The 16,206-nt window shown below is 31.0% G+C and overlaps 1 long non-coding RNA gene across 1 annotated transcript; it reads right to left on the bottom strand.

Moving 5' to 3' along the window:
- Positions 1 to 9,603: 9,603 nt before the first annotated feature.
- On the bottom strand, positions 9,604 to 10,707 carry LOC149988550 (uncharacterized). Its single transcript, XR_016504175.1, has 2 exons — positions 10,247 to 10,707; positions 9,604 to 9,982 (listed from the first exon to the last, which is right to left on the bottom strand). It is a non-coding gene; the product is annotated as an uncharacterized LOC149988550 (long non-coding RNA).
- Between the last annotated feature and the right edge of the window lie 5,499 nt (positions 10,708 to 16,206).

Here is a 16,206-nt window from a genome sequence, read left to right as displayed (position 1 = left end):
ACTTTATTCAAATCAATACTTCTTTTTTTTTGCTATAAGAAGTTTAAATCATACAACATCAATTTGCATATCTTCAGCTTCGAAATATAGAAGTAAAATATTTGTTGAACCAATAGAGTACAAAATTCTAATGTATTGTTTTGTCAAAGTTTATGAATGTTGAACTTGATGGCATTGAAATAATTGATTATTGCCCTCCATAACTATATTGATAGATTCATTGAATGTCTGACAATCAAGTAATAATAATAATAATAGGTCTTTTACTTTATTTTTTTGGTTTTTAATAGAAATGGCTTAAAAGAGTTTGTTCATTCTATATGATGTCACAAACCAATTGCTTAAAATTAAATATATAAATTGATGCAGATGAAGATCTTAGATATAATGAGAAATTTTTTATTGTTGTACATCAAGCCTTATCATGTTCTCCAAATGCCTCTGCAAATGCTTCTAAAAAAGCTTCAAACTTGCTCAAGATTAAAGATCTATTCTCAAATAAAGGAACAAACTAATATAATGCTTATCTTATAAGCAAGATTTTAACTAAACCAAGTCACAATTTCTTTGTTTGATAGTGCTTAGATTGTAGAAAAGTCATCCATCAAATTTAGTTAATAAAAATTTGAAACTTAGAGTATGTATTATCAAATAATTTTAGAAGTCTTATTTGAGGCTCCTTACATTGTTGAATAGGTTAATTTTTTTGTTAAAGTACACGTCCCACTATCTTGTTGGATATAGAAGCTTAAAAAAGTCATTGCATCACAAGCTAAATTTTTCCAAGTCTTCCATCACTATGAAATCTTACTAAAAATTTCTCAATTTCATCAGTTCTATAAGATAAAGAATTTAATTTATTTACAATAACATCTAACTTGGACTCAAAAGACTCAACCATACTAAAAATTTTACTTCCATCCATCCTAAAAGATTTTTTTATTTTATTTTAAATAATATCTATTTAAAAGAAGATACTCTATAACCTCTAAAGTACTTAGGTTTTTTTAAAAAGAGAAATAATCCACTCTCTATCAAGAAAAATTAAGCTCTAGTATTGATAAGAAGGAAATTTCAACAAAATATCACATATACAATATATAAGAGGCCAAAAAAAAAGTTGAATAGAAGAGTTTCAATAAAAAAACTAATAAGAGCTTAATTAAATCAAATGAATACAAGATTAACACCAAAAGAGGCAAGCTAGAGCTTCAAGGGATGTATTGTCAAAATTGAAGATTATTCAACCTTGATTCCAATATATATTAGGTATTAGGAAGCTTCTTGAAAATTTTATATATTGCTTGAAGACAAAGCAAGCTTAAAAATCTTCTTGAATAACTTCTTTAATTTCTTATAATTTTTTAGTATTTATTGGAATATTTTAAAAACCTTTTAGAACTTTATAAGAATATTTTAAAAATCTTTTAGAATCTTCTAAAATCTAATAGAATATTTTAAGAATATTTCTAAAATCTTATTCTCGGATGTTTTTAATAAGTAAGGTTTTTTTTATGAAGAACTGTTGTATAGTAATACGACTATATCATGAAGAATGAAAACATGGATATTATTATAGAAGATCCTAGTAGGAAGGTGTGGTAAAAAAACAAGGATAAATAATAGGAAGGTAATAAAAAATTTAGTCTTAATACTATGTTTTAGAGAGGAGACTTCTATTTGCTTTGTAAAGGCATAAATGCTTCAAATTAAAGTAAATGAAATAAGTAATTAATATAGACAGATTTAAAAGGGAGTCACCAACAGGTTCAAGCAAAAATTACCTCAAATTACTAAATATTGATACCTTAATAGGACCAATTCTCAACATAGATCGAAATCAGATTCAGAGTCACAAAACTACATACCTACAGCAACTCTAGGGCTTTTTTGAGAGCTCAAAGAATGAAATTTGAGAGAAAACTTGAAAAGAGATTTTTTAGCATTGGTTTTATGTCAATAAAGTTAATAAATAGGTTTTGGGAGATTTTCAAAGTTAGTGATGTTCTTCGTTGGATTAGATTTTGAAAAATAAAATTATGTTTATAAAATTCAAGATTTCTTGAGTTTTGTGGTATTTGTATGGATAAATTTTGGGAAATGTGTTTTTGTTCTAGGTATTAGTGTAGAAAATATTTTTGAAGTCAATCAAACAATTAGATTGAAATATGTGAAGGTTTTTGCAGATTGAAGTTTTTAAAATTGGAATTTGAGGGTTAGTGAGTATTTTTAAGATCTTTAGTAATTTATTAATTAGATTGAAGTGAACTTTTTACATGAAGATTAGATTTGATTTTCTACAATTTAAATATATTTTGGAGGTAATTCAATAGTTCAAGAAGGAGATATTGGTACCAGAAGTTTAACATTCAGGTTGGAATAAGAGATCAATGAGTACCCAAGTAGAATTGAGGTTTGATCTTCTATTTGGTAAGTTTGAACTTCTTCAAATTTTATATGCTTATTGTTAATTTAGTTTTTGAAGGATGTATAAAATCTTAAGAAAGATCAATGGTATAATCAATAAATATTGAGGTTCTAAACAGCTCCAAGATTAAGTTAATTTTATTAAGGTTTGATTTAGGATTTAGGAATTGGTTGAGATTTAGGATTTTTTTAAGATCTAATTAGATTTTGACTTAGGATTAAAATAAAAACTATTAGGATTTCAACTAAGATCAAATTTAGATTTGATTGAAATTTATTTAAGATATATTTTGGATTTTACTTTAATACTTTGAAATTCTTTAGGATTTCTTCATACTTCTTTCATAATTTTTTAAAGATTCTTTGGATTTTATTAAAGCTTGATTAGTATTGTTAAGGTTTAATTAGAGTTCTTTAAGATTCTATTAGAATTAGAATCTTGTTGTTGCAATACTCCTTCTACCTTCTACAACTAGATATTCAATGTATTTTCAAGCAAGGCTTCACATAATACAACATCGCTAGATACATTAATTAGATCAAGTGTCTTGTTGCTAGAAAATGATTTGTTGTTACCCAAAATATTTCCATTATTTTCTTTGATTGCTAAATAGGAAGATAGTCCTCATAATTTTTATAAAAGTGATAAATTGTTGTTATATGCCATCTTTGCTTTATGTACATCTATATTATAAAATATATAAAAATATTATAAAATATTATATATAAAAAAATATTATAAAATAAATTTATTTTTATCTATTTCTACTTAATTATATAGATAAATATTAAAGAAAATATGTATATTTGTGATATTACCTCCCATTCTAAGAACAAGTTCCATGAAGAGCAGTCATCATATGTTGAAGAAATTCAAGATGTCATAAATTGTGCTTGTCACATACTCTAATCTTTGTTTTCTTTGAAGATGGTTGATAGATCTTCTTAGTCATTGGTAGTAATCCATATTAGAATGAAAAGACCACCCTATTATTTGATTTTTGTTCAGGCCTTCATAGCTCCATTCAAATAAAATATTTGAAATACTATCAAGAGTTGTTCTTATTTTTAATAAAATCACCAAACATTGGAAGTTTCTTCCAAGGTCATGATACCAAATATATTGTATCTTACCATCTATTTAAAGAAAGACATATTATTCTTGATAATCTTCATCTCGATTATGTCATCTTGAAAGTTGTGACAATCGTAATATCTTATTTGATAAATGAGCAACTGATAGGTCTTGAATTAAATCTATTAGTTTTTAGTTCTCCATTTCTTTAGCATCACAAAGATACAAAAGTTAGAAATAAGAATAGAAGATAGAATGCTATTTTCTTTGGATCTTGTTTCTTTTATATCAAAGACTTGTTATTCTTTATCTTAATTTTGATGGATGTCATCAATGATAAGCCTCAACCTTCTTTGCTGCATTTGCAAGATTCTTTGTTGGCTTTTATGTGTATTTACTAATATCATATCTAAATTAATGAATAAAATATTCTAACCTATTTTAGTGTTGCCTTAAATCTAAAACTTCTTTTGCCTTAAACTCTTGATTATTATCTAGTTTTATAAAAAGAGGTAGCATTTGCTTTCTTTTCGAGATATTCATTATCTTATATGGCTTAAGAAAAAATACATAAGATACAAAATGAATCTTCATAAATTCTGCTAGATGTAATTAATAAGCAACAAAATTGACGTATTTGAAAATAGAAATTGGTCTAAGCCTATGATAGTTAAACTTATCATAAAGACAAGTAATCTTGATATTACAACAAAGTGGCTATAAATTTTGAGCTTCATTGAATTATGGTTGTTTCTTGCAATAAGCATTCACATTGAACTTTTGTTATTTTTGAGCTTCCTTTAATTACACTTTCATTGTTACATATAGCTTTCATAAATAATTTGCTAAATTTTTTGTTATAAGATTATCACTTTTTGAAAGTCAAAAATATCAAGTCATAGATGATAATTATAATTAATAAAAAAAGATATTTATTAAGTAAAAAATATATCAAATTATTATACACAAATTCTACCAAAAGAATTGTCTAATTATCTTAATGATAATTGATGGTACACCTTAAATATTTCTCCAAAATATGATTTACGTATTCCATTTGCCTATTAATTTAAAGATAGAAAGTCAAAAAAAGCTTTGTATCTACCTTTAGAATCTTAAAAATAATTTTCTAAAATCTTGATGTAAATTAAAATATTTTATTTAATATAATATCTTTAGGCAATCCATAATAACAATAGATGTTATCAAAAAAAAGCTTAGCTATTTTTTGACTTGAGATAGATTTTTTGTATAGTAAAAAATATACCATCTTGATAAAACAATCTACTATCACAAATTTAGAATCATACAAATATAAGATTGAAAGATGCATAATAAAATCTTTAGAAAGAGAAGACTATGATTGTTTCGAAATAGGTAATGGCTGAAGAAGTCTATAAGGTTGATGACAAGGAATTTTTGATCTTGAATAAATATCACATGATTGTACAAAGTCTTTAATTTCCTTTCACATTTGAGATCACCAATTTTTTTTTTAATATTAGTTCCTAAATCTTATTGTATCTAAAATATTTGAGTATTTGATACTCATCAAAAGCTTGAAGAACATGTAATTGTGCTTTGCTTTTTAAAAAATTTAATTATTCTTTAAAATAGAATAGATTATTCTTAAATTTGAATTTAGAAGTATCATGAGATTTAGAAGAATTATTCTTGATATCATAAATAAGAAGACCAAAATTTATAAGAGAACCAAAATTTCTTAGAATGAAAAGCTATCAAATAAAGCTTATCATTTGTTCTTATTTGTGACAAACAACATCCATGTTAAAGTTTGATGCATCTATTTTCACAAAAAATACCTTTAAAAAGTCAACACAATATAAGATTGGTATAAAAATAAATGCTATCTTTAAGATTTCAAAAAATGCTTCAACTTCTTTGTTCTACTTAAGTTTGTTTTTATATGTCAAGCATATAAGAAGAGTCACAATTTTAAAAAAATTCATGATGAAGATCTAGTATAAATTGGTAAATTTTAAAAAATATTATACATCTCTAATTATTTTTAGAATCTTCCAATCTATGATAGTCTGGACTTTCTTTAGATCCATTATTAGCCCTTTGTTGGAAATAATGTATCCTAAAAAGTCAATTTGAGAAGTATAGAATATATATTTTTTCATCTTAGTATACAATTGTGTATTTTTAAGTTTTTGTAATACACAATGAATATGAAGTTCATATTCTTTTATATTTTTAGAATAGATTAGAATATCATATAAATAAAAAAATAAGAAAATTATCAAGAAATTCACAAAAAATATTATTCATAGAATGTTGAAAAATAGTTGATGCATTTGTGAGTCCAAAAGGCATGACATTATATTCAAAATATCTATACCTAACTTAAAAAGTAATCTTCTACTTATCTCTTTTTTTGATGCAGACTAAGTTGTATGCTTCTTGTAGATCTATTTTTGTGTAGATATTTGCTTCATTGCTTTGGCCAAAAAGTCCTAAAGTCAAAGGTAGGAGATACTTATTTTTGATAGTAATCTTTTTAAGTTTCTAATAATCTATATATATTTACAAAAATTATTTTTTTTCTTCACAAATAAAATAATAGCTCTTGTAAGAAATTAAGAATGGCGTATGAAGTTTTTAGCTAAATTCTTGTGAATATATTCTTTTAGTGGAGTCAATTTATTTTGTAATAAGTTATATATTAATCTAAATGGTAGTTGAATTCTTTCTTATAAATCAATTGAATAATCATAAGGTCGATGCTTTAGAAGAATATCTACATTTTTTTATAAAAAAAATATCTTAAAAATCTTGATATTGGCTAAGAATACTACTTAGTATCTTTCTACAATCAGAAATGGGCTTGTCATATATAACAAAATATGACCCTTCTTTTGCAGCATGCATAAAAGCTCTCATATCTACTAATAAGGATTTGGATGCATTAATCTTATATATTTTTACTTATCTAACGAGATTTTAGACCTACTAAAAAAGTATGATATAAGGAGAAAATAACATCTTTACTAGGTGTTGCATATGATTATAGCTGCATAATTTCTATTCTAGTTGGAGAAACTTGTTTTCCAATACATCATCTTTTTTGGCAACTATGCTTTTCATTTTGTAATTACATTGTTTTATTAGAAAATATTGAGCAATGTATTTGGATTCTCCATAATATAGGCATAAATCTTTTTGATGATAATGAATCTTTTTTTGCTTAGTAAATGTTTTAAAACGTACCATATCAATTTGCATTAGTTTTAGCCTTAATAAATAAGTTTTTGAAAACTTAGAAGTTGTTGTCATTACTTGACTTATTCTTCTATAACCAAATCTTTGTTCTTGATGCTTTTTAAATAATCAATTATTCCATGCAATGGCTTGAATAGTAAATTATTCTAAAGATTTTGCTTTCAACATTATCAATAACAAATATTTGATGTTATCTTTAAATTATATCAAAATTGATTGATAAAGACTTTGTAATTTTAGTTTATGTTTTAAATAAGATTTTGGAATTTACTAACATATATAGTGGTTAACCATGATCTTTATTGTAAAGATAAAAACTTTATCTTTGCTACTCTTTTTCAATCACTTTTTTTGAATGTAACCATAAACACTTTTTAAAATGAAATCAAATCATAAAAAAGTCATGAATCTTTTTCCATCAAAGGCACAAACCAAGAGAAAGTACTTCTAGATAGAATTGTACTTATGAATCCTACTTGACTAAATCCATCAAGGTATTGAAAAGAATGCAATCTTAAAAGAATGCATACTTAGATAAAGCTCAGTGTAAAACTTTCATTGCAACAATTTGTCTAATTTTCAATCTGCAAATTTGTAGCAGCATGGCAAAGGAGAGAAGAATGACCTCCAATTAGAGAAGATTAAAGGTTTTGCTTTGTACATGGAAAAACTGTGAGGTGAAGGTTATTTCTTTAGAGCACCAGCGGGCTATAGCAATTAGTCTGAGATGGGCATTATGCTCGAGGTTGCTCAGGTGCGTGGTGCCCAAATATGACACATACACCAAGCGGTGCGTGCACTGTAATTGGCATCAAACTGGCAAACACAGTTTGTAGCGCCGAGGCTCATTCTACTGTGCTATTCCACAAGTTGCGAGTTTATCAGTTTTCAAGAACAATTTCAAAATGTCTGCATGATTGTAACTTCTCCTATGTCGTGAGGACTGCGGAGTCCAGACGATATTGTAACTATCAGAACTGCGATAGAGCCGACTAATGTGCTTGAATTTATGCATTGAAGTAACTTATTTGTAGCTCCGATCGTCGTGTCGCCACGAATTATTGTAGCTGATGCAAACCTCGTTTTATGTTTTACGCTGATGCAAAACATTGATTGAATATGTGCAGCGTAGCGCGTCCTCAACGCTCTGGGAAGTTGTGCCGATGCGTTTCCGTTACCGTTGTCGTCAGATTGAAGGGGGATTCGCATCGCAAACTGGTGCCTAATCAAACTCTGCTCTCCTTTCTAGAAACAGCGATCATTGGAATTCCGTCAAGTCACTCATGTCAGGACTGAACTCAAGTGCACGTTTCCTCCCGATGTAGATCTCGTGATGGTCTCGAGCCGCTTGTGTGCATCCACGGTGCGTGGCTTTGCCACGCCGCAGGTGTGGACCTGGATTTTCCTTGTGCCACTAAGATTCCTTGAATTGTTCTCTTATTGGGTTGTGGAGTGTCGTCTTTGTCAAACCATTCCTGGAAGTATCCATTTTAGTTACTTCAAGGAGGACAAACTTAGGTGACTCCAATTCGAGGTTCATCAGAAGCAACGTTACTTTACAAGGCTTTCTATACTATTCAAAAGAAAGTTTGAAGAAATCTACGACAAACAGTACGCTGGTGTGTTAAGTTCGTCAGTCGGAATTTGTCGGTGGAAATAAAATACTATTTTAATACCAGTAAAAAATTTCGACAAAGAATGGTGAACCTTTCCCATTTCTCTTTCATCGGGTTTAGTAAAATGCTGATCAATCAAGTTTGATGAGCTGCTGTAGGAACTAGCCAATTTAATTCTTCAAATAGAAATCTATTGACAAGCACAATATTCAGTAGCTTGAATGGCGTGGCTTGTTGGAACAAATATTCTTTACTTACCGTCAGTAGCTAAGAATACAGCTTCCACAACAATAGTGATAAGTGTCTGCGTATCCCATTTCTTACACAACTGTTTTGCATGCACAACAGTGAAATAGGAATTTTTATCTCTTGCAATTGAAAATCCAAAAGGGTTAAAAGTTGTGTCAGTACTCGTCTAGTTGTTGAGTGTTAACTGTTAGGCAGCAGAATCTGCATGTGGTGTGCATTCAACGTTTGTTATGACTTTCCTGGTACTGTATCAGCCCACTAGTATGGCTACTATTGTCCTCTTTGATGTGAGAAGCCAACTCAGCTTCAGAACTTCTCTAGCTGGACGAAGCGAAAACTGTTACATCGGGGAACAGTCATATTCCATCTTTTCACAAACTACTTGTGACGATGACTACTGTCGAAGAGGGACACCACTGGCTCTCCTGCTTAACTGAGAGCACCTCCCCATCAGAGTAGGTTTAACTAGATAGTTGTAGCTGGGCCTCCTCGAGGTCAAATGATGATTATGATTGGACGAGATCCTTTGCTTGCGTGTGGAGGGTTTTTCCCTTGTGTGCTATTTGGACCCCGAAAGGATGACTGTTATCAGCACATGAATTTTTTTCGACATGTTGGGTACTAATCGCCAGAGAGATCTGAAACCATGATCACAGCAAGAATCATGATGAGTCTTATTGAATCAGGAACATTGCAAGGCCATACGAGGTAGTACGGAGGACAGATGATCACACTATATTCCGACAATCTGCTGATAATCTACAATTTGGAAATGATATTACCAGTCCCAGTACGTCATCAGATATCAGAAATTTAGGCGATAATTTGAGGAGGCACTAAAATATATCAGCAGTGTTTTTTTCTGTGAATTTAAGACTTGCAACTGACAGATTCGGTAGTTTGCAATCCATCAATGTGACATTCGGAAGGCAGCGTACTTTCAGAAATACTCTTGTTCAGACCACACAACACAGGAATGATTCTTAGGTATGAAAAAAGTTCCCTGAAAATTTATTCTTTCAGCAGCAGAACATTCATGACTCTACAACTAGATAGTTTCGATAAACCTAACATTTTCTTCTTCCTAATTTGCGGTAAAAGCTGCTTCCCGCACGATGTTAAATTGATACGTGTGACGAAGTCCATGGCTGATCAAAACAAACCGCAAGCTGGCGTACTTAGCAAGCCAGCCACACCATATCTGAATCGAATAAGCCTGAAGTGGTGGTTGCCAGCGGTACGGTATTAACCTATCTCCATTCATTTTTACTGTTGCTCACCTACCAAACCTAACAATTATTCGTGGGTCAGAAAAACCTGCGTAGATTGGAACGGCCTGAGTGAGTTGCACGAAGAAAGTACAAAATACCTGTGTGCAATTAATCGTAAAGTCACACAAAAGGAGATCAGTATGAGAATAATTTGTTTTGAAATGCTGACGCTTCGTGGATACAATCTGTGTGTGGACTTCCTGTCTGACAGCGAGCAATGCAAAATTAACCAGCATCCTGACTACTAACTCAAATCTAATCTCAGGGGCGAGGTGTTCAACAAATCCAGAGTTCAACAACTCTGCAGTTTGTGCATCACGGCGAGAGCCAACCAGAAAAAGCCATCACCATCCGTGTCTTACAATAATTTCAATTGGTTGTCAAGCTCCGAATACCAGCTGATCGAGTTACTTCGTAGCCTGATGGTGACAATTAGAAACCAAAGGAAGCGACTGTCTCTGATTTCCCGCATGTCAAGCGTTCTGCAGCTCTGTACGATCCCAGACCAAGTCACCAGAAACAAGGTTTTTGCCTAGTGCCAGTGGTCTCAACCAATCGTTCCAGTACTGCAGAAACAGGCTCACTCTGCGAGAAGTCAGAGACTGTCTTCTCCTTCGGAATCAGTACAATGGATCTACAGGTCATCATGAACCGAGCACCGTGAGCAGCAGACTTGATCACGAAATCCGCATCGCAACCACAGACCTGCGTAGAAAGTCCACCATGCTCACAGGACAGGTTCTTTTTTTCTCTTTCTCTCCCTCCCTCCTCTCCCATCCAGGACACCTCCAACCTCTTACAGAGGATCGACACACAAGGGTACATGCTATCCTCTACTTCGGAGACTAATCGGTCTGTTAATTAGGCTCCCAACGCGCACTCACTACCGGTGCCTGGTGTGCAGGACGCAGGAATCGTGGACCAAGGCCAGAAACGGAATAGAAGCAGCGAGGGTGTGACGAAGGGGAGCGGAGGAACACTGGCAGAGATGAGCACTGGAGGAGCACTGCAGCATGTCCTCCTGCTTATATGGGCCATCCGGCGATCGATCGATCGCCAGGTTAAGGCACCTAGAGATTCCCACCCTAGAACCGGCAGCTACTGCTGCTACAATACACTCTCTCTCTCATCCGGAAGCGTGGGGGAGAAAAGCCGCATCTGGGGGCTAAGTCGTTGCCCGGTGAAGACGTTTCAGTGACGTTACAGAGGGGCCATCTAGCTGCCTGCCTCTCTTACTGTGTGCGAGGGAGAGAGAGAGTGTATCTGGCTCTAATCTCCAGTTATGTGCTGGACTAGCATCCAACTCTAGAATATTATCTGCCCCTCAAGCGGTGCTTGCGACCCACCTGGGTTCACCCTACCGGAAGCCGCACAGCCCCAATACCTGCACTTGGGCCGGAATGGATGGATGACTGGCTCGATGGATTTGAATTTGGATGAACTAATAAACGAACAGAGTTATCTTCTGCAGGGCCTTGGTCATGTTGTGAGATTCGCATGCCTTGATTCCACTGTAGCTCCAGCGAATCAAGCTTGGGAGCAGAGTGATGAAGCATTCATGCATGCATGCTTGGATATGGCTTTGAATCTGACTAAGTGCGACATTGGATTAACTACAAGAATGGTGGTAGATGTTGGACTACTTACAACCAACATAGAAAAACTTCTATTGACCAAATGACAAAAGTTGATAGAGGAAAATTCCTCCAAATCTTGGAATGTCCACTTTGTGGAGGTTCTAAAGGCAATTAAACAATATAGTGATGTGAAGATTTCAGCTTGCAAAGTCCAACATCATGACACATTCAAGACATAATTTGCACCAATCTTTGAAGTTGAATTGGCCTTACAGACCAACTAGAATTATCAAGATGCACAGGATAAGCTCAACCTAGCTCAGCTTGCCTTGCACCTCTACCAACAACAAAAACTCCATGCTAAACACAATTGTTGTTGTATTACATGAAGTTCTACTTGAGAATAATCCAAACACTTGGCTATGGAAGGTAAAAGAAATTTGCAACAAGAAGTCTTAAAAACTCTAATAGAATCATATATAAATTGCAATTAAAGCTTAACAAACATAATCAAACATTGAGCAAGTCCAATTAAATTTTCAAATTAATTATAAAAGAAATATAAAAAAATCATAAAGAACTTCTAAAAAAATCATAAAAAATAATAAAAAAGTCCTAAAGAAATCCAAATGAAATCCTTATGAAAGCCTAAAGAAATCTAAAAAAAAAAATCCATAAGAATCTTAAAGAAATCCTTAAGAAATCCTAAACTCTAAATCAACTTTAATTAAATCCTAAATCATAAATCAATGCTAATCAGATCCTAAATCCTAAATCAAATCTTAATCAATCTTAAAACAAATCCTAACCAATTTAAACTAACTTTAGGGCAGTCTCAAAACCTCAATATCTATTGATTAAATCATTGATCTTCTTTAAAATTTTACACACTTCTTAATTTCTTAGTTAACAATAAGTATAACAAATTTGAAGAGAATTTAAATTAAAAAATGGAAAAAAAATGTCATAATTGACTCAAGTGTAGATTAGCCTCTATCATTGATCTTAATATTGATCTTCTAGTAAAAATAATTCCTAATTGAACTATTAACTTACTCTCAAATTATGCATAAGAGTTGGAAGTTAAGTCAACTATTAGTTGTTTTAAAAATCATCTCAATCCAATTGGTACATTATTGCAAATCTTAGATAATCCTATTAGACCTAAATATCCAATTTCCAAGATCTTAACCCACTTGAATTTCTATAACCTCCAATCCAATTGTCTAATTAAGCTCAAATTTACAACACACATTTGACAAAACTATACTCATAATTCTACAAAACTTCACTTATAGATCTCTACCAAAACTTACAAAATTATCCAAATTATAAATCCCATTTTATTTTATAAAATCCAGAATCATCCAAAACAACCTTAACTTTGCGAAGCTCTTACAAAGTCATTACAAAATCAAATTACTTAAAATCAATGTTCTAAAAAATTATATAAAATCTTCTTCCAAATCATTTTTTTGATTTACAAAAAATCCTTAGAATCCTCATAGGTATGCAGTTTTGTGCCTTGGGATCAGATTTCAACTTAGATTAACAATCAGTCTTTTCTAGGTATCAATTTTTGTCTTCTTGAGATAATGTTTGCTAAAATCAACTCATAATTCCCTCCTATAAAGTAAATAGAGCCTACTTTGCAAAAAGATAGTATTTTTACTTTTAATTTAATATCCTTTGACTATTATCTATATTTCTAAGATAATTTGCTATAATATTTTGAGATAAGATCTTCTAAAATATAATATTTTCTTTATTCTTTAACCTATTAGCCATGTTATATCAAAACACTGCTATTGGGATAGAGAGAGTTTGCTTTAAGAAAGTGATGGATTTTTGGTTGCCACCAAATGCTAAATCATGTCTAAAATATTAAAGTTCCAAGTTTATATATACAATATTTTCCCTTTAGGGAAATTACATCAAAACATAAGGTTAAGTATAAAACAATACCCAAATATATGATAAAATATCTTAAAACCTTATATATCTTTATGAGATTTTTTTTCCAAACTTCAATAGTTCATATCTCATGATCTAACCATTCAAACAAACTAAAATTTTACATAACGTACTAATATACTTTCAACAACTACTAAAACAAATTTCAACTGCAAATTCATTACGGATCTTGAGATATTGCCAAAATCCTTATTGTTTTGACTAATATACATACATATGTATGTATATATATATATATATATATATTATTTTGACTAATATACATATGCATGTATGTATATAGATATATATATATATATATATAATTGAAGAAGCAGCATTAGAAGCACCATAAAATTATTAATCCAATTAATAATGAGGATATTCATTCAATTTAGAAGTACTTTGAGTCATGAATGGTAATAATAGTAATTTTATTAATAATTTAAATCTCCTAAAGTATCATGAAATGTGACTAATAAGTCAAAACCATATGATTCTTCTTGAAGTCAATTTAACTTGACTCCATAAGATTGATTTCAGCTGCATTTAATTTATTCATAAATAAAGTGGGATGGAAGAAATACCGCATGTTGCAAAAGTTCGTTTTAGTGTATTCAACTATTGAAGAATTTGGATCATCTTCAAGCTATTGTGCACTCACTTCTGTTAATTTTTAAAACTAAAATATAATATGTGCAACTGGATAAGCACCATTTTTTTGTGCAGTGGCCTACCAAATGACGACAACCAGGATCATTGCAATGACTTTCCACCAATCGTTGTGTTCCAACCCTGAAAATTCAATCCAACAAACTTTAAATTCAACTTGAATTATCTCTACAAAAATCTATCAAAAGATGCAAGTAAGAGGCAACTCAAAGGGATATTCTGACCTTTACATAAGATGAGTGGAGAAGGACCACTTTCCTCCATAACAAAAAAAAAAAAAAAAAAAAAAAAAAAACTTTCATTATAAAATTGATAGAACTTTAAAAGGTTGTTCAATATGTTCACAATAAGCACCCAAAGAACAGGTAGAAGAAAAAATAAAATAGAGCTTTTTGAGGTTTGTTCTTTACTATTGTTTTATAGTCTAGTCAAAAAGTTGTAGAAGAAAAAATTTCTTATATGATTTTTGGAGTTTAGATGTTTTTATGAGAATAATCAAGTATAAAAATATTCCCCCAAAACTCACACTCATTTGTCAAAAGAAGAAAAAGCACATGGATCATGGAAGTATCTCTGTGCATGCATGTGTAAATTGTATAAGAAATCATAAATTTTTATACACATAGAAATATGAAACATGAATAGATCTTTTTGAAATAAATTGTCAAGATTGATTTGATGTAACAAGATGAATGTGTAGCTAAATATTGAATTCAATTAACTTAAATTATGCATTATATTATGTATTTTTTTTGTAAATAAAAAACACATTTAATAGTATTAATTACGTAATTTTAAAGATACTTTGAAGAAAAATACAACTTGCAAAATAGATGTCATGAGATTCTTCTATTTGCATACAATGCAAGTAGAAATAATAGTTATAACTAATTTAATAGATAACACTAGTTATTACTTAAAAAAATCAAAATAACCTTAATCAGCTTTATATATATATATATATATATATATATATATTTATTGAGTCAGCATCTTTTTAAAATATTGGGGCTATTCTTTGTTCTACATTTAAATAAAAAAAATACTATGAAACAAGTATATATGTACATAATCTACACATTAGGAATTTTTACAAGTTCTTTGAAAAATTAATTTATTGTACCATTTTTAATATGATATTCTAATATTATGGGATAAAAGATTTTAAGGACATAAATAGAATAGCATGAATTTTTGTGCTGCGACACCCATCAAAAGAATAAAATCTTCCACAATAAAAACTTTATATTTCTCACCTCTACATTACATTTTTTAAATTTCATTATATGTTTCACATTGAATTATGTCCATTTTTTTATTGTTGTAAATAGAAAGATGTATTAGAAGCAAATTACAGAGAAAAAAAATACCATGTTGTTTTTTTAAAATTACAAAATATAAAACATAGAATTTTATGTCTTTTGTGATAAAAATTCCTAATGCTTCACACACAAGGGTATTATCTTTCAAAACGAACAGTCACCCTACCCTTGGCCACCAGGAACATAAACAATGCTCATAAATAACAACCTGTTGAAAAACAAGTGCAGAAATAACACACGCACATAATCACCCGTACATTCTTCTTTTACAGTTCAATAACTTCCTTAGAAAGTAAAACCTAAAAAAAGAGTAATTTTAGACTAACACATGTAGAAACTAATACATTCCCATTCCGTGATTTACTCTAAATTTGCGGCATCAAAAAGAAAAGTCGACTAAAAGGTGTTCCCTGCTGGGTTTGCGTGGCGCCTAGGATGCAGCGATTTGGAAGTTTCGCGGATTTAGAAAGTGGGGCAGCGCAGCCTCAATCACTCATGCACCGCATGTCCCCAAAGCAGGCGCACCGTGATTGCCTTACTTAGAAAGTCTGCCGAACAAGTCTTGCCAGTGTTATCAGTCTGCAGCCAAGAGTGTTTATCCATCGATATCAGTAATACGAATTCGTTGGCCTCGTTCTCTGGTCCAACGGACCAGATCGCACGGAGTTTTCCCCCATCTACTTCGTTCATGATCGTGTTGACAATAATGCACCGTGTTTCTATGATGTACCCAAGTGAGATAATCCGCGGTCCCGATTTTGGGTGCAGACATGTTGAATGATAGATTGGGGGATTTTT

Source organism: Physcomitrium patens, chromosome 7 (genome assembly GCF_059467195.1).
Source record: "Physcomitrium patens ecotype Gransden chromosome 7, ASM5946719v1, whole genome shotgun sequence".
NCBI classification, from domain to species: Eukaryota; Viridiplantae; Streptophyta; class Bryopsida; order Funariales; family Funariaceae; genus Physcomitrium; species Physcomitrium patens.
The sequence above is the reverse complement of the archived record's forward strand: the minus strand, read 5'-3'. Positions and strand labels throughout refer to the sequence as shown.